The sequence below is a fragment of the Plectrocnemia conspersa genome, unplaced genomic scaffold (assembly GCF_051122295.1).
Source record: "Plectrocnemia conspersa isolate PC_06_02 unplaced genomic scaffold, ASM5112229v1 ptg000008l, whole genome shotgun sequence".
Classification (NCBI taxonomy): Eukaryota; Metazoa; Arthropoda; class Insecta; order Trichoptera; family Polycentropodidae; genus Plectrocnemia; species Plectrocnemia conspersa.
Window position 1 is genome coordinate 20,750,241 of NW_028277172.1, and position 27,425 is coordinate 20,777,665.

At 30.5% G+C, this 27,425-nt stretch overlaps 1 long non-coding RNA gene across 1 annotated transcript in view; it reads right to left on the minus strand.

Moving 5' to 3' along the window:
* Nucleotides 1–26,185, minus strand: part of LOC148233343 (uncharacterized) — a 72,303-nt gene extending 46,118 nt beyond the window's left edge. Inside the window, exons 1-2 of the long non-coding RNA XR_015810334.1 lie at nt 25,145–26,185; nt 2,530–2,569 (exon numbers count right to left, since the gene is read on the minus strand). This is a non-coding gene — a long non-coding RNA (uncharacterized LOC148233343). The remainder of the gene's footprint in view (nt 1–2,529; nt 2,570–25,144) is intronic.
* Between the last annotated feature and the right edge of the window lie 1,240 nt (nt 26,186–27,425).

Below are 27,425 nucleotides of genomic sequence, written 5' to 3' on the forward strand. Positions count from 1 at the left end.
GGGATCGCCGCCGGGGCTCCGCCCTTGGCTGTTAGATCCTCCAAAATCATCTGCGCCTCTAGAGATTGCAGCGCCTAGAACTGTGCCATGAAGTGTTAATCTTAATAAAGGCAAAAATTCTCCCCCCCCCCCTCTACTCACATTATTTGAAACGAATTTTTTTCTTACAATCTTTGAATACGTTCATTTCTTAAATGTTATTGACAAATTTTCACGGCAGAAAAAATTGAATATGTGGTTAAGAAAATGAACAGTAAATACAATATTTACAGTAAGGCAGAACATATTGAATTACAGCAAATTTAGTTACCGAACCTTATTCACAACCACTGTGAGAAGTTTTTTAAGCATATGGAAGAAGTGTTGTACATAAATATAACAGCAAAATAAATACCACATAAAATATTAAATAATAAGCGAAATTAGCTAACCGGGTTTTCAGTCATTTAAAGAAAAAACCGGCGTTTTTGACTCAATATTAATATTTTTCTCAAAAATTATAAATAAAGCACAAAATCGATGAATAAATTCCTAAGCAAAACAACAGCGATAAGACTCTTTGCCTCATTGACTCAACTCAAAATCCATGAATGCATAATATATATCATTATTATGATTGTTTCAAAAGTGAAAGAAATTTAACTACAAAAAGATTTTAAATTATTTGAATATACTATACAATTATATATAAAAACTTATTAATAATTAACCAACGTAACGTATTTTTAGCATTGCAAATATTTTTTGTACAAAAATTTGAATTCATCATGATACACTTCATGCATTATTTTTTTTAAATAAATAAAGTAAAATACAGTATCCCCAATAGCACGGTAAATTGTGGACACCCGCAACTTTACGTGTGAGCGAGCCAAAGGGAGGATATTTCACCACACGTTACCGATTTGCAAAAATGTATTTTCTAGTACCCCAACTACATGCACCCTAATAGCACGTCCCTAATTGTTAATTTTTTTTAATATATGTTTTAAACAGAAAAATAATAATACATATCAAAGTTTAAGTATGGATAACAAAAAAATATACTTTAATAGAATATATTAAAAAACTGATTTTATTCAGCATTTTATAAAAATTCGTTCGATTGGGCGAGAGAAGATAAAGTAAGAACTTTATTCTATATCAAGATATACGATTCTACAAAAAATCTATCGCAAAGAACATCATTGCAATTAAAACAAATTTATTAATATATTATATTTATGGAGATATTAGAATTACTTTAATAAAATTGAATTCTAAATAATTAAATTTTATATTATTTTGTCACAATCGATAAAAACTTGTATTTATTAGCTAAAATATCACTTTAGATTGTTGTTGTAAAATAGAAAGGTACACTATTAATATAAATATTGATCAAAGCTACATTACTAATTAATGTCACAAAATAAATATCAATTAATAAAAATGTATGTGTACAATTATTTGTCTAAATTATTGTTATACAACGCCGATAACATATAAAATTACATTAGTTTTTTCCCCCGATAAGGTCTCATCACAGATTAGGATATTTTAAGCTTAATCTCACGGATTATTATCGTGATGATTAATTCAATTCGAGCTAGGTCATTCATGTATGGTACAAAAATATCGAATACATATTACTGTATATCAAGTAATACAAAATGGATAATTTTCCATACCCTGAACTTGCTGGTTGATGATTTAAATAACTTTATAGTGGATTATCTAACACATGTAATTGTTGAGTTCACTCTTAATATTCTCAACGTTTCATATGCAAATATTTAAATCTATATAGATTAATTAATTGATAAGGTATAAATATATAAATACAATTATTTTATCTTTGAATATTGTTGTACAGTGTTATCATCAAACATATGTACATATATACTTAGAATTAAAAGATTATCTGAATTGTTAGCATATTGCATTCAAATGGGTTTTCCAGCGTTTCTTAATTCTGGACCTCCTCTGGAGGAAATGCATCTTGCAGTCCCGCAGGATTTCACAACATGGACGAGCTTTGGTGGGCGAGAAGCCAATGCGGGACTCGGTCACCGCAATGCGGACAAAGGAGGCCATTTCCCACGCGAAACGTGTTGCATTCGCTGTCGCAAGGTGACACCGTTGTCTTTGAACCGTTTCTAGTTCAGATTAGATATGTTTTCCTTACGGGGATGCATCAATATAACCATAGATAACCTTTAAAACCAACGACTGCCTCGTCATAATTGATACGATTCAAAATAAGCGCACGTGTGCATCCTAAACTAATTATTTAATACAGCACCATCTACGAGCACGCAGATGAACTAAATACACTATGGTTGAAAAATGCGATATATACCATAGTTTCAGTTATTATATATAGATGGCGTTATTAAAAATATTTTTTAATATATAGATTTGATTTACAAACAATTTGTGTTCTATAGTTTAAATAAAAGATGGATGGAATCACTGGGATCGCGTTTATACCTCGTTCTCTTTTCGTCTCGTTGGACCAGTTAAACTTCGTTGTCTTCATTTACTCACGTGTTGGATGTTAGCGAGACACATTGCCACTACAGAGACTCTGGAAAAAAGAAAAATAACAATAATTGCACAGTTGTAAGATAACAATAATTGTGGGTAAATTTATGCGACAAGAGAATGACCGATGACTTAAAAGGAATGATTTATGCGCAAACCGACAAGATAAAGTCACTTTAAACGTTCGTATTTGATTATGGCGACATGTGAGAGCGTCTTATTTTAATTTAATATTAAATTAAGTATGAATAATTGGCTTATTATTTAATAGTATCGTACAAGTATACTTATTTATAGATTTCAAATTATTTATAATTATTATTAAAACATAATTAAATTAAATTAGTTTATCCAACATATTTGAATTGAAAATAATATTAAATAAATTTAGCCAACTTTAAAACCATTATTAAAATATGTATTAGTTCACTTGTGACTAACTTCAGCGCTTTCCACACAGATGATCACATTTATTATTTAAATTAATAGCATAAATATAAGCAAAATACTAGTGAGTTGTTCCTTTATAAGAGATTTTTTACTATCGTATATGCATGGTCATGATATTCATCCGTGAGATTAGAAAAATCTAATAAACCTAATTGGGAATCATCGATCAGAGATAAAATTATATAAAAATCACTAATTTGGATGTTACAAACACGACAGAAATTTAAAATACTAGGGTTCATATGCGAAATTTCGAGCTCGTAAGTAACAGCACCCCGGAGGAGGGAAGGGAGATGCGACTGCTACTATATAGATATATTTTATACAAGTATTCTAGAGACATGCAAACTTTTCCGCTGCGCGATTCAATTAATACTATAGTTACGATTGAATGGTTGATATTTCACAATAGTTGAAATCTGCGATGATCAATCGGTTCAATAATTATAAATAATATAATTAAACAAGTATTAGGCTTAATATGGGATTCAAGCTCAAGTCTTCAGGTGTTAGTAATCGACTTACACTACTTATATATCGTACTGAATACATACAGGTGTAATGAACACATTCAATACAACACATGACGTTTATTACTGAACATGTCTCTCTTTTATTCATACACACTGGAGTTTCCAAATATTAGTTATTTTTAACTATTCGAATATTAAATATTAACAATAAAAAATAACAAAAAATGTTATAATTGTGGGGGCCGATTTATTTGGCCACAAAACTAGGCTCTACTCTAGTAACACTGACGTGTGGCGGCGAGGGTAACTTTAACTATTGTTGGACCACAATCTCGTCCGCCAGAAATCATTCGATTTAATAATCGTATAACTATTATAACAACTACAAAAAAATACAACTGCAATATATGTATAACAACCACCCGTCAGCATTCATCCGCTAAATAATAATTGAGTATTAAATGTTCCAAGCTTAAATATGTATCAGATTAGTAATTGTGTTTTTCTTCACATAAATTTGCAGAAAAAATATACATTTTAATAAATTAAAATTAATTTCGGAATTTGTCAACAGTAGTCGTATCAATGATGCTATTTAGTACCGGGATATTTTTTCAACCCTAAATCGACAATGGTATTAATGGAAATAAATTAATCTCAGTTAAGCTATATTATGCTTTATGAGTTTCCACTCGGTCATAATGCGACAATAGCAGTTAAAAACACGTGTAATGCAATGCAGGAATGCTACAAAGGATTCTAAAAACTTCGTTCCGGGAATATTGACATTAAATATCTACGTAGTTCGGTTAGTCCTTAGAGGTTGTTAGTGAGGATATTAGGACTTTCATCAAAGCAAGTCCGAGATTAACGATCAGACATTTCAATATGCCAATAATTAATGATTCTAGAACAAAAAGATATATTTTTGAGTCAAATTTCTGTAGATGAGAAGTGGATCATTTACTTTAATAGGCGACGTAAAATGCTGTGACTGGATGCCAATCAATCCCCAAATACACCTCCAATAAGATAATGTTATGCATTTGGTGGGATATAAAGGGTTTAATTCATTATGAGTTATTAGATTATTGATAGACAATTACGACAGACACATAGTGTGCTCAGCTAATCCGTTTAAAAGCCTAAGACCTTCCCTTATAAAGTAAACAAGGGTAATTTTACACCAAGACAACGCTCGCCCTCAAATATCCAAGAATACGATAGAAAAATGTATTTTCCTGGAAACTCCTTCTCCCCCAACGTGTTCTTCAGACATTGCTAACTACTATTATCTATTTAGATCTCTGTAACAGTTTTTAGGTGGAAAATATTTTACAAAAACGGATATAAAAAACCGACATTAAAGAATTCATTACTTCCAAAATCACTATTTTTAGAATCAGAATTTTTTTTTTAAACTGAATAATAATTGTATACGTAAGGCAAATAAGGTAACCAAACAAAATATAATATAAGCCCTTCAAGTTCTAAGGGCTACTATCTCTGAAGGTGCCGATATAAAGCATATGAAAACCCGAGCAGCCAAGGGCGGAGCCCTGGCGGTGGGCCAGATTCCTAAGTCTAAGTTACTATTTTACTATTTTAGATAATCTACTAAATAATAAATATTTTACTCAAGACTTCGAATAATGAATAGTTAAAAACAGGCTAATATATTTCGTATTGAAATATTCGGAGTTTTGCTATAAAATTCAAGAAATATTGAAATTTTATATAAAAAATTGTTATTGCTTTTAAGCGTTTGAGCATAGGGTAAAAGTACACTATTGACTTGTATTTAATGTTAATAAATCTATAATAAATTAAGATAATTTGATAAATAATAATAATAATAATAAGTATACGTAAGCTTAGCTTATGATAAAATATATATAATGCTATATGAACTCGGCGAGCCCCGCTCCTGACCGCTGCATCAAAGTCACCCACTATAATATTTTTAGATTGTTTATTTTAATAATATTGGAGATTAAAATCTAGTTTTGAAGATCATAAGATTATATTTTATTATGTGTATTAATGTGGCCCGCGAATTATATTACATACAAACTGGTCTGCCATATGTAAAAGTTAAGGAAACACTGTTGTTGTTCGTCAATTATTTACCTGATGTTTATTCAATTTTGATTTGTAGTGAGTCATAACATGATTATACTACCGTCGTTAATTATAATGCTAAAGTCAGTGCCAAGGATTTGTGTATGTATATAAAAACAGTAATTTAACTATTTTTGTAATGATAAAACGCGACATTATACAATTGACTGCTCTGAATAATTAAGGTATTGTCTGAATCAATCGATAAAAATACAATTATTATTTGTGATAGTTGAGCTTTCAACTTATCAATTACGACCTAAAGATGTAGAACATGCCGTGAATGAAAGGTTAAATGTCAATTTAAACAAGGCGATCTATGAATGCACTAATTTAATGTGATGATTTGGTTTACACGTTTGTTGTGAGTTTGATTTAAAAATCCACATGATATTTTTGGTCGCCTATGTGTACATCACATTGCAACTATTGACATAGGTGACGGTGTAGACTTTGTAGTGTGGTATTTTGCTGTTAATAGCGACCTTGAACATGCTCGAATCAGCAGTCATCACTATGGTACTAGCGCTGAGCTGCATCAGGCGTCGTCAACACGTACGTCATAGTTCGTGACGTATTTCGGATTTATCTCCGACGTTGCACAATCGCGAGATTTTGTTGTTACGACAGTTTGCCGATCGATGAATTGACATTGACTTTGAAGCGTGAATCAGGCCCAAACGTCACGGTTGAAACTTCAGTGGGTGAATAAGTGATACGGAATTATTTCAGCAATTGTGTAAACACGCTTTCGTCATTAGTGATGCAAAATTAAATCGCGTTTCGCACATTGTGTGGCGACACACATGCGAAAATAGTTTTTTTAGTCCATTTAGTTGGACGCGGATGCGGAATTTCAGCTTCCGTTCGTTTTATAAACGTAAATTTAATACAATACAGATAGTCACGATTGCATAGCACATAAATTGAAATAGAAAAAATGAATAGCTTCTTTCCAGTGAGATTATCACGCGTGATAGTTTGATTTAATGGCGATCTTTCCGTTAGCTTCGTGATGGACTGTAATAATTTATAGTGTGCAGCGTTGAACTCTCCTGTTTATAGCAATGTGTGCTGAACGAGATTTGCAACAACGAAAAAAAAAACAGGAGAGGGAAACCCGCCGGAGTGTAGTAGCAGACGCGCCGGTGGCAACAACATGGCTACCGACAGTAAGCGTTGGCAAATTCTACAAGTCTATTGTCTGCGAGACGAGAAACCGAGGGAATAATCTGACATTTCCTGCGAGCGAGATCGAAAACAATTTGTTCTAATGACTGTAGAAGAACTGAAGTGGAAAACTCGTAGACGTGTGCCCAAAATTGAGCGTGAACGCTATATACAGCACGCGAGCGTTAATCATGGATTGAAGGTTAAAACATAATCTAAAAAAATATTGAAATATCAAATCTTATATGTTCCTGTATCAATAAAAATCTAGTGTCTGGAATAGTAAACAAAAATATATGAATAATACATATACGTGTTTCGAAAAGTAAATCCAATAAAAGAATTAGCACATTCGTGTTTATAAAACACTAGTGTGCTGCGCGATAGATCAGTGATGACTAATACCTGATTATTATATATGTATTCCGACTGATCATCATAGATTATGGTTTTCTAGATTTTCCTAATCTTACGTATGAATATGTTATGAATGCATAGTGACAAAATTTTAAAATTAAAAAAATATATATCTGATGTACAGATGTTGATTTTAGTTCAGTGTTTCAGTACTAAATTAATAGTTGTTGATTGTTTTTACCCTGTTGTGATCATTGAAGATTAGGTTTTTCTAGTTTTTACTAATATCACGATCGAAATAGATCGTGTATATTGGCATATATTATTTATTAACTGTAATAATAGTTCATAATTAATAAAATATATGTCACTGATTTACTCAAGGGATTTCAATCTGGTGTCTCATTACTTAGTGGTTGTTGATTGTGTTTACTTAGTTGTAACGCATTAGATCATATTATAATGGAAGATAACAAAAAGTATAAAAGGGAGCAGAGACTTGATAAAGAAAAATTAGATCGATTGCGTTACATTTCCGGTTTTTGTAAATATATATATAAGAAACGCGTAACAACTGTAGTAAATAAATAAAAAAATGAAAAAATTGCGTTGAAGAGCTAGTTTCTTAAATTAAATAAATTGCCAATTTATAAGAAATTCACATACATCTCTGTCAGTAATATATATTTTTATATATGTACATGTATAACTATATAATAAAAAAACATTCATAAAATATGTCAAAAATATCAAATAAAATTTATTGTTCAAAATTAAGGTGTATAACATTTATGTTTAACAAGATTCTTCAGCTAAATAACCGACTGCATCACAATCACATGACATTAACCTCGAACAGTATATATTACATGTTCACGTTTAAAACATACCTAGTTCAGTCAAATCTAACGTATATGTGCATTAAATCGGAAAAAATGATAATGTTTACGTATTATAAAAGAAAAAACTCACTTTCGGCATCGGGGCCCGTCGTGGGGAATTCAAAATTTGAAGATTTCATTACGTAGATTGTTTTATGATTGTTTATCTAATTTAATTAATATATTCTTCTAATCCTCAGCACATTATGTATATATTTAATTTTTATAGGTATAACACACCTAGATAATTTGCAACCCGATAATTTATATTCAGTCAAATGGCGAATTAATGAAAATTACTGTCGCATAGCAAAATTTTATTTATACATAATAATTATTTAAAGCTGTTGTCACGGTGATGTCGGCCATCTTGTTTTATATTTGAATGCTTGTTTTTCATTGGTCGAAACAACCGAATGCATTTAACGGTGGCTCGAAAATTAATCGGAGCAAATTTTATTTTTATTTTTATTATTATAATTAAATATATTTCTTTTGTTTACGTGTATTATACACCATTCATACAAAGCGATACGATTGAGTATATAATGTTTCAATTTAAAAAGCGCGCGTCCGGAAGCGGAAACGGCTTAGAACAATTACATATAAGATTGAGACATGGACGCAGAGAATCTTTGAATATATAAAAGTGAATAATGTTATAGGATTCACAAATCATAATATGAAGGTAAGACAATTTTATTTTTAATAATATTAGGCACTGCAATGCCAATCGGCTCACAAATATTTATTGGGTAAAAGATTACTTACAAGCAATATACAGTAGACCCCCAATAACACGGTGAATTGGAACGTGCTATTTAAGTGCGGTATCATCAACTTTTGAGGAGTCGATTTCGGCGATTTTTGTTATTTCGTTGATATTCTATGGCTTCGAAAAACTCGTCCAAAAAACGGTGTTTTACAAATCAAAAACCGGCTTACCGTTCTTAAAAATTAAGATATTTATTATGTTTTAAATTTTTATTTAAAAAAAGATGTAAATATTTGTTTAAAATTATGCAATACAAAAAATCAAATTTCATTGCTTATAAATATAGTATTAATGGTAAACTAATTAGAAATATATAATGTAATATTCAAAAAATGCATATACAGTAGACCCACCCCCCAATAACACGGTAAATAAGAAACGTGCTATTTGAGTGCGTGCAGTTGGGGGACTAGAAAATATTTTTTTGCAATACGTACGTACGAATCAGGCTTTTTATTTTATTAGCGGATCAAGTTGGCGAATGAACTTAGCCAAGTTATTAACAATATCTATTAATAAAAACTGATAAAAATGTGATTAAAAATATATAAAAAAAAAAAAAAAATGTTAAACGCTGATATAAATTACGGCATTTTTAAAAAATACATGTAAAAATTATCCTTAGCTTTTTTTAAATGTCAAAGATAAGTTTTAGTAACAAAAAAAAATTCGCTACGCTAAGATATAGGCTAATTTTATATTTGTTTTTTTTTAAATATATGTATGTAGAATAAACAATATAGAATTAAAATATTAGTGACTTAGTTACTTGTTAATATCAAATTAGAAGTATAATAGTTAAGAGAAATAATGAGGTTAACGACCAACAAGCGCGCTGTCGGAATCGGCACTATTATTTTCTAACCACCTAATAAATGACTTTGATTTCGCTGCACTCGTAAGCCAACGGAATAAATACAAATACATTGAAAAGGGTATTGAATAATAAAATTAACTTGCCCTCTCAATTGTTTTGAGCCTGTTCTTTAATAAATCGCATTTAGTAGCGTATTAAATACGTTTTTGGTTCATAGGCGAAAGATGTGAAGATCTAATCTTTATATTGTATTTGAACGTCGCATATACAATTCCTAGTAATGTGACTTAAGGATAACATGATACAATTCGTAGTATAATTATAATAAAATGGATTCTTGGAAACGAATACAGTTTTTTTCCACACTAATTGTAATAGTTACTATTATTATAAATATGTTAGTACTAAGCATAGCTGTATCTATAATCTAAATATGTCTGAAAATAGTCAATGATGACTAGACAAAATAAATATGATTCTTATAGGGTGAAGGTTTTCTTCAAAATAATCTTATTGCAATTCTGATACCTGTGTCTGTATGCATCAGCGAGAAACTGTAATCACAAGCTTAAGGATTAATGTCGAATTGAATCGCGTTCATGGTCACGGTTCCCCACATCCATTACAGCACACGTCTGGGATAAGAAACGACCTTATAAGCGTTGTAAGAAAGACAAGCCACTAATGCGGGTCGTGCTCTGGTTTCTAAGAGGAATAATGCCAAAATGGTGAATGAGAGTTTTGTGGTGGTGGTGGAAGGCTCAGGCAGCGGCGGGGCTGACGATTAATTTGTGGTTAAAAAAACTCGAATGGTTTTATATAGAAAACCGGTTCGAGGGGGCCGATAGGACATTAGCACTAGGCCTTGAGCTTGCAAGTTGCTCGTAACATAGGCGAAAATCCGAGACGAGCGCTTATAATCTCATGGCATTGTCAAAGCGCAGTTCAGCACGTGTCGGTGTTTTTTTTATGAATAATAAACATTATTCACACGTCACGTATTCACGAGAACGTTTACATAACACGCATTGACGATGGAAAATCTCGTTCGTTTCATGAGTCATACTGAAACAAGTAAACATGGAAAGCTTTTTATGGCATTGATGTCCCAAAAATATTTTAATCGTGATAAAACTTGTGAGTAAATCAATAAGTAATAGGTACATGTGTGTATTGTGTTTTTTTTTAAATATTTTTAATAAGATGTCTATGTCTAAAGATATCAAAGGTCACATTTAGTTACTCACTTTGGGCATCTGGTGAAGAGGGTCGAATATTTCCGGAAAAATCTATAGTCAGTTTTGTTCTCTAAATTTGTATTTATCTAAAATAATGCTTTGTAAGCAGAGCTATGGAGTCGTTGGAAATTTTTCCCGACTCTGAATTTAAAAATTTCGATAAGATAATAACATTAAACTTCTTCCTCAAAAATGTTGTCCTTCTTGAATAAAAATATCTGAAATAACATTTTTTTAGAATCTGCAGCAATTTATCCACCTCGAATAAAAAAAATCTGAGATGGGATTTTTTATTTTTAGTGTCCTTTGATTTTTTCAAAATCTGGTCACATTAACAACTTATATTTATATGTATGTGCTAACATATTAAAACAAATCAATAAATGTAGCTGCTTATTAAAAATGAAGCGATGCACTCCGTTCCATCCCGCGCACCATAAACCAATTTAACAAACAACGGTAATTTTTATTTTCAGATTTTCTCTCCTCGTGAAAATACACACAGTACTCTTAATTTAAACAAATTTTCTCTTATAAAATCAGCTTCAAAGCACAAACAACGCCTGTATCTACCCGGTGGGGTATTTAATAAAATTATTCTTTCAAACCAAATCCGTTTTTGTAACACGAAATCGCCCCGAGGCGAGCGCTTGTATCAATATCAAAAACCGACGTTTCGTTTTAATGAACCATTGATCAATATTCACAAAAGTACACAGTGCGATATACGCACACAATAATAATAAAATTATATATAAAAGAACGTCGGATCCTATAAGGGTGAATGGTTTGGGGTCCGAGCATGCGCCCTTTCAAATGTCAGGGGTCACACGTGCCGATTACGTTGTATTTACCTCAACTAAACTGACCTTGGAGGATATTGAAATTATACAATAAAATACACGCATCGAATAGTTACTTTTTTATAGCCCATACATAATTACAGTGGTCATCATGAAATAGCAAAAAAATACATTGTTTTTAAAATTAATAATCAACAAGACAGGAGACATTACAAATATTTTTATATATATACACACATGTGTATGTATAATCAGGCCTGCTGAGAGGGGGGGGGGGGATAGGGGACAAATTTCCGAGGTCGTTTCTCCCAACATCATGGCAAAAAAATATTTATAAAAAAAGTAAAACCGACCTCAAATAATGCATCTCAACTAAAATACAGTTGTTTGAGATGTACCTATTTACTGATGTATTTCAGGTATTACTTTTTTTAGCCCTTTTTTATACATATTATATAAGAAATAAAAGGAGCGGAACATTGCCTTCAAAAGCACCCACTTTCTATTCGTATTCAAAGGGACAGATTGTAGTTTTATATTATATAGAATGTGTATTTTTTGGTAAAGTTATATTTTCATTAGTAAAGTCCAAATACATTTTCACCAGTAGATATATATTTCTACTAGCGAATATATAATTTAGTAGATAGGCGCTAATATGCTGCTTTAAAATGGCTATGAAACTCAATTTGACAGTTGCGAAACGTCCATTTGCTGTTCAAACCTAAACCTAACCTAATGAAAGTTCTAAAACTAGTATTAGAACTTTCATTATGTTAAGTCCAAAATACGAACTAAACCAACTCATTTCGATATTACACTATATTTTTAAAATATGCTATCTTAACCGATATTACTATTGACTTTCAATATAGGAGGGCTGATCAAAGTATTTTTAAAGCGAATTTTGGTCAATAGGAGAGAGGAAAAACAATTATCATTTCTCAGAAGTCAAAAATCCACGTCAAAAGCAATAAAATTGTGTCGGCGCCGTCGCAGTGGGAACGCTCGGTAACGAGCGTTCCCACTGCGAAGGCGTTGACACGATTTTATTGCTTTTGACGTGGATTTTTGACTTCTGAGAAGGGATAATTGTTTTTTGCGCTCTTCTATTGGTCAAAATTCGGTTTAGATGTGCTTTATTTGATTCCCACTCGTAATATTGTTGTAAAAGGGTTAACTTGTACCTATTATTATTTATTCAAGAAATTATATTACGATGTTAAAAATATATAAAATGTCATTTTTGTCATGAGGCCCGGAATCATTATTTTCCCAGGGCCCAGGTACGCTCTCGGCGGCCCTGTATATAATACATAATAATACTGTAGTATCTTATCACGTCATTTGATAAAATAAAATTTACTGAACGACTTATAAATACACATTTTTATCAATTCAAAGATCCGCTACTTTAAAATTGTAAATTAAATATATTTTTAATTTTAAACTAAAATAGATTTATAGCAAATCTTCTAAAAATATTTTTTATTTTTATTAATAATTTTAATGACTTCATAGAAATTTATTTTACGGTATACAATCGTTAAAAATATTTTATAGTTCCACAATGGATTATTAAAAATAGTAATTTATATTGCAGAAGCAAAACCGCCCATATATTTTATTTTAATAAAAGCAATTGTAATTAAACCGTAAATTACTGATCTGAGACAATAAAAAATGGCAATTTATATTTCTGATATGATTGTTATGTCAAACTTCTGTAATATTTATAAACATGATTAAAAACTCATTTACGATAAGATAAATGTTCACTTATAGATAGAAAACTATATTAAATATTTGTCTTTAATAATGTTCGGTTAATAAAGATGTAAAAAATGGTAAAAGCAAATTTAAAACTTTGCTAATATGTATTTAAAAAAAAATTAAAATTAAGCTTTATAGTTTCTGCAAGAAGAGATATATGTATATATAAATAATATATAACAGCATAACTTAAGCATTTCAAAGCTTTTTTTAAAAAGATAAAAAAATAACGTATTTTTACCAAATAAGTTTAATACATAAAACGCTTTTGACAAATTTTCACACATATTATTTATTTCAAAGCATTGTTATGCTTAAGTTTCTCTGATATATTTATCATTCCAGATAACTTAATAATAAGTTTTGTAGATTCTGATAATTTAGCAAAAGGGTTGCCAATCGAACTTGGCTAATTAACTAATATCAAGTACATATGTATATGTGTAACAAACACATCTAGTCAGTGTTACTTAAAAAAATATGTTTAACATTTAGCTGTAAAGCAATTTTAAAATTTCACAAATTTATGTAAAAATATAAAAATACACTTTTTAATAATCACGCAGCAGGATTATTTTTAGTAATTTAGCTAGTAATTTATTTGGATAAAACGAAATTAATCATCGGCGCAGATAATTTTTGTATGGCGCGGGAACTGATACAGTTGGCAAACCTACAGCTCCAGATACTCGGTACTCCCTCCCTAGCAATTTGGTATTGCTTAGTTCTGAGAAATTATCATTCTAATGAAGCTCTTTTTTGCTGCTCTAGTCTGCAGTGATTTGTGAAAGCGATAGGGAGAATGGTGCTTTAGCACACAGTGAGTTGGTGCGAGCGAGAGTAATAATGGTGCTCTAGGCGTTTTGGTGTACACCCAATATATAATTTGTAGCGGTGTTGTGACATCTGGAACTGCGACGCGCTAACGATAGGTCGCGGGGCGCAGTCCCATCACTAGTCTCGTTTCTGATGTTGACAGATTGTAGTCGATGCCACCTGCACGAAGTCAATGAGCTACAGCAATTCTGCGGCGTAATATGCATCGGAAATTTTGATTTTCACTTAATTTGTGTCATGTTGGTACTACCACTTTGACAAATGTGTGGTAATGGATTGGCAGCGAGACACAGGTTAGCCACTGCAGATGATTAAATGTTTACGTTTATAATTAATTACACGCCGATCGGTGAGGCGCCGATTGGCGGAAGACATCGTGTTCTTTAGTTTTCGGTGAGTATTTTGTAACTTTTATTTAGATGTGCATCTATTTTAATCAACCTCATAGCGTAAAAATAATACTCACAAGTTAAACAAAATAAGTCCGGGATTTTTACTGGGAAATAATTGTTTAGTCATTACTTCATAGTATACATTATTGGCATATTTTATATTTCAATGTGGTGAGCTCAATTCTCAGAAAATATTTTATTATTATTCGTTATTATTATAATGATTCTATATTACTTCAATCAAAGCCCACGCCATGACTAACGACTTTAATTTATCCAGCGAAATCGTATGAAAAAGCAAATTTTCCTCAAATTTCACCACAACGATGTAGGCATAATCGATTTTGTTACGGCAGTTAGCAACGCGTTAAATTTTCAATCGAGCGGTTTAATTAAGGTTGCGCAACGGAAAACGGACGCAATTGGATTTTTTCTGTATATAAACTGAAGCATAATATATATTATATATTGAAAATTGTTTACGTAAACACGCGTTTATAATATATGAGTTTTTCGTTTGACAATCTTCTCTTGTCGACGTTCATTGGCAACGGTACAATTTTTCAAGCAGAGTAGGATGTGCATGCGTCACATGGTCCTATCTATAATCGTCTCGTGCATTGAAAAAATATCAAAGAAGCGCATTTTTAAAAACGAGGAACGAAACTTAAATATACGAAGCGAAAATATTTGTTTTTGTTTAAGGCGCTTGACCTCGGAGAGTTTCGCTTTTTGACGTGACTAAGCTTAGATAACGATGGTGGATCGTATCTACAATAGTACACAATATAATAAAAATCTAGACGATCTGTATTTGTTCATATTCGTACACGTTCGGAATGAAGTACATAATTATGTAGTGAAAGAACGTAAACATGACATCATTATCTCGAACACGAGTTTGTAGGGAAATTATGGTATAGTAAATTTTTGGTTATCCGTAGACTATACTAGTTGTAAAATATGACTAAAAGACATGGTTGAGAACCTTATATCAGGTGGTGATGTTATTCCATAACCGAACGAACGTCTATATAATCTTACGAGACACTGCTAAGAGCTTATCTTGAAGAGTGCATACAAAATGGCAGTAAGGCGATAACGCGATGCACTTGACACACGTTTATGAATATTTAAGTATGTATGCTTATGCAGGGGAAATGTTTTTCATTATAAATTACAGAAAAACTAACAAAAAAAATATTTAACACGGTTAATTTTTCATTCTCGAATGAATTTAATTTTAGGAAAAATAAAATTCATTCGAGGAAATCACATTTTACATTTCCCGGAATTATTCAGGAATTGTGCAAAAGAAATCTCTGATGGTCGGTTGGTTTGCTGCCAAAATTTCCGACTGCAAAATGCACAAATTTTCCTCAAGTGAACTAGGTCAAAACTCTGCAATATTAACTATTTTTTAACTCAATATCTTTGAAACATTTCTATCATATATTGTATATGTTATTACATTATATAATAAAATGGTTTTAATTCACTATCTTTCGTACAATCTGACTGCGCATATGTGTTTCTGATGCTCCATTAGAAAAATATTCATATCTTAAATGAATTCCTGTTATGATGAAATTGTCAATACTGTAATTATGACTAATTTATAATCATTGTAAGGGAATTGTAAATTAAAGATTAAAGTGGAAAGAAACAGACCAATTACTATATTTTGGTAGATTTTAATTCGTCAGCAGCATAATAGTGCTATCAACGTTGAAGGTTAGTTTGTGCTCTGTTGATCCACTTATTCGTCAAATATCTTGTAAATTAAGTAAAATAATATGTTCTAAAATCGGTATATGTTTATATGATACATTATTATTTCTATTATACATACTTTAGCGGATAAAAAAATATATAAGATATGTTTATTATATTCCAAATAAAAATAGCTTATATGAATTAACACATCTATCCTGAAATGCACTATTGACTTATCAATCACCTGTTTTAAAAATGTAAATGGGATTTACATCGCAGTACTTTAAAGTAATAAGTCAACACGAGGGTTACTTTGCGTTGTGGTAATCCAATTGAATTCAGGGGGTTTATAATTTGAACTAAATAACAAGTGGCGTCTTCTATGCACATTATCTTTTAAATTGCATCGTCTCTTGAATCGACAATTTTATTTCATCGATGGGAATAGTGATCGTTTTTAAAACATTTCTATATATAATATATAATATTCACAAAATATATAAAAAAATAAACAAAAATTTACATAGCACTATATAATATAAGCTAAAATAACTCATAACCACTATAAAATTTATAGCCAGAAAATGGCCACTGAATGATTTTTAGGAGATGGGAATTACTGGTTTTATTTAATTATAATTCCAGATAGACTATCACAGATTAGTTTTTATAGATTCCTAATATCACGGAGGAATATCTCTATATAAATATAAATAATTAAAATAAAATTGAGTACAGCAATATTTATTAATTGTTAGCTGTAATAATAGTTTATACTTATTTAAATATATGTTACTGACTTATAGATTTTGATTACAGCTTTGTCTCTCACTACTTAATTAATAGTTATTGATTGTGTTTCCTTGGTCACAACAGAAAATTTAAAAAATCAGTTTTTTGAAAAATTAAATCATCAGAAATCCCGAAACAATGAAGATAATGCAAAAATAAAAACTTGGTCGGGTGTAACACACATGCAAAACATTCCAGTTTTTGTAAATATAAAAAAAAATGCGTAATTTGACAATATAGTGTATGAATATAAAAACTAAAAAATCGCATTGCAGGGCTCAACTTTTAGTACCAAGTTGTTGATTGTGTTTACCTGGTTGCAACGAAATATTTACAATAAATAAATAAATCAATAATTTATATTATGCATTCATCAATGGAATCTGTTTTCATACAAGAATTTATGTATTGAAACTGCAATACAATACATACTTATTCTAACATTTCCTTTCAGATTAATTATTTTTTTAATGTAATCATTTTATTCTTAATGCTCTAATCATTTCAAAGGTGATACTGATAAATTTTAATTTAATTAATTTAAATCGGATTTTAAAAAAATAATACCGGTTTTTGAACTTTGCAAAATTCATAAAAAACGGTATTTAAGAAACGGCAAACTAATGGAATTGTATTAGATGTTCTATTTTTTTTAAATATTTATCTATATGCATATATAGTAAATATGTATTTTTTATTATATAGGTATTTTTTGTTCCTTTTTGATTTTAAAATATATTTTATAATTTAAAAAAATCTAAGCCGCTTTAAAAACCGTATTTTTATAAAAAATGACAACCTGATTTTCAGGTATTTTTTTTTCTAGTTTATGATATACTGTTATCTGCATGATATTATTTTAATTTGTGTGTGTTTCCTTGGTCACAACAGAAAATTTAAAAAATCAGTATTTTGAAAAATTAAATCATCAGAAATCCCGAAACAATGAAGATAATGCAAAAATAAAAACTTGGTCGGGTGTAACACACATGCAAAACATTCCAGTTTTTGTAAATATAAAAAAAAATGCGTAATTTGACAATATAGTGTATGAATATAAAAACTAAAAAATCGCATTGCAGGGCTCAACTTTTAGTACCAAGTTGTTGATTGTGTTTACCTGGTTGCAACGAAATATTTACAATAAATAAATAAATCAATAATTTATATGATGCATTCATCAATGGAATCTGTTTTCATACAAGAATTTATGTATTGAAACTGCAATACAATACATACTTATTCTAACATTTCCTTTCAGATTAATTATTTTTTTAATGTAATCATTTTATTCTTAATGCTCTAATCATTTCAAAGGTGATACTGATAAATTTTAATTTAATTAATTTAAATCGGATTTTAAAAAAATAATACCGGTTTTTGAACTTTGCAAAATTCATAAAAAACGGTATTTAAGAAACGGCAAACTAATGGAATTGTATTAGATGTTCTATTTTTTTTAAATATTTATCTATATGCATATATAGTAAATATGTATTTTTTATTATATAGGTATTTTTTGTTCCTTTTTGATTTTAAAATATATTTTATAATTTAAAAAAATCTAAGCCGCTTTAAAAACCGTATTTTTATAAAAAATGACAACCTGATTTTCAGGTATTTTTTTTTCTAGTTTATGATATACTGTTATCTGCATGATATTATTTTAATTTGTGTGTGTTTCCTTGGTCACAACAGAAAATTTAAAAAATCAGTTTTTTGAAAAATTAAATCATCAGAAATCCCGAAACAATGAAGATAATGCAAAAATAAAAACTTGGTCGGGTGTAACACACATGCAAAACATTCCAGTTTTTGTAAATATAAAAAAAAATGCGTAATTTGACAATATAGTGTATGAATATAAAAACTAAAAAATCGCATTGCAGGGCTCAACTTTTAGTACCAAGTTGTTGATTGTGTTTACCTGGTTGCAACGAAATATTTACAATAAATAAATAAATCAATAATTTATATGATGCATTCATCAATGGAATCTGTTTTCATACAAGAATTTATGTATTGAAACTGCAATACAATACATACTTATTCTAACATTTCCTTTCAGATTAATTATTTTTTTAATGTAATCATTTTATTCTTAATGCTCTAATCATTTCAAAGGTGATACTGATAAATTTTAATTTAATTAATTTAAATCGGATTTTAAAAAAATAATACCGGTTTTTGAACTTTGCAAAATTCATAAAAAACGGTATTTAAGAAACGGCAAACTAATGGAATTGTATTAGATGTTCTATTTTTTTTAAATATTTATCTATATGCATATATAGTAAATATGTATTTTTTATTATATAGGTATTTTTTGTTCCTTTTTGATTTTAAAATATATTTTATAATTTAAAAAAATCTAAGCCGCTTTAAAAACCGTATTTTTATAAAAAATGACAACCTGATTTTCAGGTATTTTTTTTTCTAGTTTATGATATACTGTTATCTGCATGATATTATTTTAATTTGCGATTTTCTTAATTAGATAAAATAGAGCAAGCATAAGTACAAACTTTTAGTTGAGTTTTAGTTGAGTACATAATAGCAATAGTTGAATGGAATGATCACATACGTTAGTAGAAAAAATGTTTAATAATTATTAACTAAAACTAAAACTAGCATAAAATAATAAATTAACCATATATCTGAGTTTTCAAAACGTCTGAATTTCAGACATTTTGTCCGAATTATTAAAATTCAGTAGTTACATTAAAATTTGATTTAGCTCCGAAGTCGGATCAGATAAATGTTTGGCATTCTAATTTAATGATCTGGCTGTCCCTTGGCTCTTTTGTAATATTTAAGCGCCCCCACAATTTGAGCTGGTCGAATACTACAGATGGCTATTAAATACTTAATCTATCTAAATATATATATATAAATCAATGTTAGCCAATTCTAATAACCGGCCCTTAACCTACGTACAAATTTTAGATATATCTGATTTTAAGCAATATGTTTTCAAATCAGATTATGGAACTGTAATGGGCACAGTTGAGTTCAATTATAAATTATTATATTAAGAGTTGAAAAGAAAGAAAATTACGATTCTGTAAATGTTACACAAGTATTGTAACCTAATGTATGTCTAATCGGGTTGGATCAAAGGCTTTACACTCACGGACCATTGCCGAATGTATATTAAAACAAATGGAGCACATTTTCCGAAGGTCCATAAATACAAATCGTCGTACACACACATATCCGGTTACTATGCACAAATGACAATGATACATACGACTACAGTATGTACATATATGTGTATGTATTCATACAATAATAATTATTAGCTGATGAAGGTGAGGCTTCAAATTACATCGTGCGAAGGTCGCCTGTTACACGATGTGATGGATGACAATGATGATCGCAGTACTTAGCCATTAGAATCGGACACCGACCGGACTGGTGCTGACGATAGTAATCTGATACGGTTCAGATTTTCAGCGGATATCGCGAAACCTCCGAACCGGACGGTGGATGCGGACAGGCTGCCGGGAAGAACGTCCTTGGAGTTCGACCTGTGCTACCTTTGACCTTCCGCAAGGGCATGGGACAACTGCAGTTGAGCTGCAGCGCGCGCAAACTCCCGACATATTACATTCTACTACATAACGTGTATGCAAATTGGTTATCTCGGGAGATCGAATAATCGACAGGTTACATGTTTTTTGTATACACACAGATTCTAATTCAATTTTTTAATACAAAACTACGTAATTTAAATTACGACTCTTATATTTGGCAGACGAAAAGTAATAAGTAACATAGTTTAGTACTAGCTATGTCACTTGGCTTCGCCCGGCGCCACTTAGAAGCCTGATATACGTTTAAATATACACTTATCCATGAACATAAGTGTGAATTGTCTAACTCTACTTATGGGTGTAAATAATTAAATTTATGATACATATACTCAGGCCAGCCGAAAGGGAAAAATTCTCCTTGAGCGGCTCAATTCTGGAAAAAATCATAGTAAGTATATATTTATAAAAAAAAAAAAAAATCGACCTCAAATAATGAATCTGAACTAAACTACATTTGCTTGAGATGTAACTATATATTGATGTATAGAAAGTTCCTTTAGCTTTTTTTTTATACATATTACACAAATAATAAAAGGAGCGGAACATTGCCTTCAAATGCACCCACTTTCTAGGATAGGTCACTGTCATGTCGACAGTGACTAAGCCCATGCGCTTAGTTGGCTTTTGGCACTTTTGAAATAAATTTTCTCAAAACATAATTTTGTTGGTTTGTTCCTTGAAATATGTTAATAAACGTCTGGTCTTCCTCTGATTTCTCGCGTTTAACCGATAGGGGAAATAGTTGATGTTATACTATATTAAAACATAGCTAAAAATCAATATAATGAAGAGAGCGGCATGAAAGTCTTCAAATAAAATACATACAAACACAATTTGTGTTTCATATTAGAAGAAATTCATTTAAAAATAAGAGACCAAATATTTTTTGTTACAATAAAAAACTGTATTTTAACTGTTTTGTGACGAAAGATTTAATAAAAAATCACTACTACATTAATAAACAAAACATTTTTAAAATACGTCATATTCATAACTTTAATGAATGGAAAAAATCGTTAGGCAAATGTAGCTTCTGCCTATCTTTTAAAAACATAAAAGTAATAGTTTGTAATAGTACCCGACATTGACGGTGACTAGACCCATGCAATTAATTGGTTCTGATACTTATTCTCAAACACATTTGAAGTCGAATGTTTTAAATCATGAAACATAAATGAAGTTAAAATCAACGTCTAGTTTTAATAAACGTTCATGATTTACTGCTTGATTTGGGTTAAATATCATTATTTTTTTTAATTTTTTTTTTTTAATCTCATACCATAAAATATTTTTAAAAAACAAGCACAACTAAATTAGGAAAGCAAGTACAGTTTTTTACTAAAAAAATAGCCTATAATAATTTATTTTAATTAATTAAACATTAAAAAAACGTTTTTTATTATACTATTATTTTTAATAAAAACGGTGTTAATAGATAAAAAGAGCTTTTTATATGCAAAACATTAAAAATATCTTCGTCATCATAATAAAATAAAGCATTTCGAGAATTTTACATTTTAGGAATTTTATTGATTGGGTAAATATTAATATTTATTGTTTAATTCATAGGGTATTTTTATATTTTATCTTTCTTAGATATATATTTTACTTATTTTTACCGACAATATCACTGACCAGCATTTCAATTTCAATTTTATTTACCTTGCATATATAATAATTTATACATGTATAAATTAAAAAAAATCGTAAAACTTTCATATATAGAATTAAAACTAAAAAATCGCTGACACTAGCCAATTTTATAATTTTTAAATACCATTTAAAAATTCTACTTTTTTAATTGTATCAACGGAGCTATTATTTTTATAGCCATATTTTTTTTATCAATATGGTAGAACAGAATGGCTAACAAACTATGTTGAGATAAATTAAAATGTCAATTCTCATTAAAAGTTTGATGGAAATCCAAATAAACGGATTCTCAAAGATAGTTATATCCCATATAATGTTTCAATTTGATTGAGACTTAATGTTTGATATTTTGACAGTAATGTACCTATTATGATCACGGATTTAAAACTACTTCAGAATAATTGCGAATTTGTGATCATGGCAGGTCCATCAATGTCGAAATATTCAACATCACAATCGGCTGGTTTTTCTCAAATCATATAGATATACATATGCAGATAAACACTTTTTTATTATGAGAGTATCGCAATCACTTTAATTATCACTTTTTATAAGGAGAGTACCGCAATAATATTAAAATAAACTTCAGTTTTTTAGAATATGTGAAATGAAAACCTCGACAATGTGTAGTATTTATTTTAAATCTACGTAAGTTTTATTTATGGGATACTTATATTTTTTAAATAATTTAATAAATTAATAATAACCTCCCCCCGCAGTCAAAATTAAGCAATAGCATGTTTTCAATAGTAATCATTTATCAGATGAGTTCTATAAAGCAGCCTTTCAATAATGAGTTTAAAATTAAGCTTTAGTTACGGTTACATGTAACTTTCCAGTTGACATTTATAGACTCAATTCTAAAGCGCTCTCAATCAATATGTTTTGTTAATTATCAAACTGTCGGATGAAAAAGTGTGTTTCCATAATAATCATTCATGTCATTTTCAGACACGCCCAATAAAAAATTGATTCGACTAACGTTTATTTAAATTTCATAGTTCAGTGGTATTGCTATAAGCCAGAAGTTCACGTCATAGTTTTATAATATGTGTAGTATTATTAATTTTTAACACCATTTTTAATAATTCATATTAAACCAGGATTTCAGAAACTTCTATATGCCTTTCACCATTTAAGAAGCTTGTCCTTAAAAAATACAAATAAAAAGACAAAATTTGTGTAATAACCTTCAAAGCTGTTTTTTTTAATTATATTTCAGAAGGTTCCATCCCAAAAGCACCCTTAGTAAAAATCTTTATGAGATACAATGTTTTTTGTGGACGCGATAACTGCTGTAGAATCAGAACTACAAAACATATTGATTGATATATTTTTAGAGTTGAGTCTATAAATGTCGACTGGGAAGTTACACGTAATCATAACTGAAGTAAAATTGATCCGATAAATTATTACTATTGAAAACACAAATATGCTATTTATTAATATTGAGTTGTCTACATAATGGTTATGAAGAGGAAGGGGGGTTGAATTAATTAAGTTTTATTAGTATTTTTAATTATTTCAATAAAATTATTTCCGAATTATAATTGTTTTTCTCATGTCGCATAATCAAAGAAAAAAAATTTGACTGCTAAGGTAAATTGCGAAACCACCCTTATTCAAAAATATTTTTTAATATAACCATTTAAATATGTGAATACAGGATAAAAGGATTTTTGAGGGCATGATTATTCAGATTTCTATCAAACTTCTGAAAATTTGACCTTGTAAATAAGTTCGTTAGCCAACGTGATCCGCCATTTTGTTTCAAAATGTCCGTAATTAAAAAAAATCATACATCATTATATTATAAGCGATTTTTAAATAAATATAATAGTTTTTGCGGTATTTATATACAAATATATGCAGTGAAATTGTTAGTTCAGAAAATAAAAAAAAATAATATCTTTAAAAGGGATACTATGGCAACCCTACATATAAAACAATAGATATCGTAATTCAGATAAGTTAATAAGCCACTGCTCGAAAACAAAGTTGTTATGACCAAACTTCCATATGTTTACTTAATAATTACGCTATGCGAAACGTCCGCCATGTTGTATTATATTTTAAAGCATTATTGATCGTAATACAATTTGAAATTACTACGTCGTGGCTTTAGTATAATAGTTACCGTATATAAATTGGCCTTAACGCGACTTTTCTACGACATGCGTCAATTTTCAACATGGCGACCGATTATTAAAATTAAAATTACAAGCGCGGAAAATCGCCTTCGCGATCTTATCGCTCGTCACCTGGAGTGGCTAATCTCGCTCGCGGACGGATCAATGGCAATTTAATTAATAGAGCGCGATCGTTACATAAAATGGTCGTCAAGCGTAGAGTAACAAAAATGCATCCGAAAAAAAGACCGTAACAACCTGCTCGTAGTTAAGTTCGGTATTATTCCATCGTTACGTAACGCATTTTTTATTGCTCTGAGACCGGATTTATTAGTGCGAGGACCGATTGCAACGAAAGAGGAATCTCGTTAAACTGAATTCGATCAAGGTCGCGATTATCGACCGTCATGGCCGAAAGTTCATAATAAAAATTGGGAGTTGTGGCCAATAGTTTGCAATAAAAAAATGAGGTTCGATTGCGTCATTTCTGCATCTCGGAGCGGACGCGCAAAAAATGGCCGCTGTCGATCAGCTGAAGCGTCGATTTTCCTCGTCGGCTTCCAGAAAGCGTACGCGGTCGAATCGATGGCGAAGGTGAGTAAAAAAGTGGCGATTTACGCAAAACGATAGTTTGACAAGACTTACGTGTCGTCGGCTTTTTTGCGGCGTTCGGTGATGCATTTTCACAGTGTGTTTGCGAACGCGCTTTTTTGCGTCGCGTTTCAAAAATTAACGAACATGGTCGAAAATAGACGCGTTGTTACCGGAAGCGGCAGCGAAAATATAAACAGATAGCGCACGTCGCGATTTACGGTTTGTTGATGGATGATATTATGTAACGAGCGAAGCCTCCGTCCGGGGGTCGCAGAAGCTCTGCGCCGGCGGAGTGCGGATCGCGAATGGCGTTTCAGACGATTCGAGCTACGAACGTGGAAAAGGCATTTTAACCCTCTCGCGACCGGCGGCCGGTAATTCGATCGGTAACCCACCCTACGAACGAACACGTTCAGGAACAATATACTTGCATTTTAATTTTAAACGATAAATTTTGAGATATAAAACAAAAATAACAACAAGCTTTTTGCCGCAAATATAAGAAAGAACGATTTACACGTGTCATATTTTTTTCTGAAAAGGTAGTTTTTAAATTTTTCTGCACAATTATCGATTTCACTTTTAATTTCTTGCGCGTCAAATCATCTATATTAAGTTTTAAAATCAAGCAATAATAATTATTGTTTATTTGCATAAGTCGCATCATAATTTGATATATTGTAATAATAAGCAATAAGTTAGATTGTTATAGCCATATTAATCAAATACAATGTCTAAAATATTATACCGGTTTATTAAGTATTAAAACTAAAAATTTAAATCTAGATAAACGAACTAGAATTACCAATAAATTATCTTGTGTAAGTATTTAAAATAAGCAAATGCTTTTTTCACCCATTATATATTTTAACTTCTTTAAATTTAACCATAACTTGTATTTTATGAAAAATTAAAATTTATATTATTCGAATAGCTAGCTAAAAATTCGATTAATGCATATTATAATAAGCCCGAATATATTTAAATATTCGAGTTGGAATCTCTAGTAAAAATCAGTGGCGTAGCTGGAGCTTGTGCCACTCAGGGTTTCTGAATTTGTCGCCTCTCAAACACACCAACTAAAAAAAAAATTAAAAACACACCACGCATACTTTGTAAGTCAACCAGGGTAGACCGCCTGCTATTTTATATTTTTAAATGTCTATTTTATAGGCCTTTAAACGGCTAAATGAGCTGTGACATTTATTATGACATTTTGTGACTAAATAAATCAAGTAAAAATAATATTCTATTAAAAAAACAATAATTGCTTGTTATTAAAAAACTGAACATAAAATGTTACGAACTAATTATGTAACTCTCGTTAGTGACTACCAGCCTAAATTAATATTTCATTTTTGTGAAACTATAACTATTTTGTGAAACTATATTGCATTACACTAAAAAATACTGGCTTTTCTTTACTTGGAAGCAAAAACATCATTTTAAAACCTGAGTAACAAAAGCAAGTGTTGCCTAGGGTGGATCCCTCCCCTAGCTACGGCACTGGACTCTGGTAACTGCTACAATGTCCAATGAGGTTCACGTGATCGTTATAGTATTGTACATGTTGGCCGTCCTTCTTGGAGCAAATAGTGTATATACAATTAAATTCTTATTGGAATCCATCACTATTTGATTCGCATCTTTACCTTCTATAAGTGTTACCATGCCTATCTAAGCAATCTTGATCTCAAAATAAAATCAATTTATGCATAATTTAGATACATTACAAAATATGCTATACCATTTTTGAAAGAAAAATAATACGAAAAGCAATTTTTATTTATTTTCTATACGCGTTAATGGGAAATGAGTATTCAAATTTAGTATTAACATACACATCGTATAATAATTCCCAAACAAAAACAAAATTTCAGCGCAACAATTAAATGTTAAAAAATGCTAGAACAAATAGTCGCGCCGAGCGGGTTAACGCGGCGAGGCAAAACTCATCAAACGAAAAACTACTTTATGGACATAATGCTATAAGGTGTATTTTCCAATATGCGGTCTCCCGCCGTCGTTCTGCAATGCGACGCGCGCAATCGCAGTGAGAGGTGACCTTGGCATTGAACTTGGCAATGAGAGGCGCGCGGCTATAGGCCAAGGCGAGCGGAGCGCGGTGCGGGGCGAGCGGGACGCAAGCGGCTCGGCGGAAGGGGGGTGTGCGGCGGGGGGAGGGGAGGCGATCGGCCAGCGGCTCTCAACACCTGACCGACATCTGTGCAATTATAATAACACTTCTGTAAAATATGACATCATCCAATTTCGATCAAAACTTTTGTTTTGTTTAAATTAACTTGATAGTTACTCTGATTAAAATAATTAA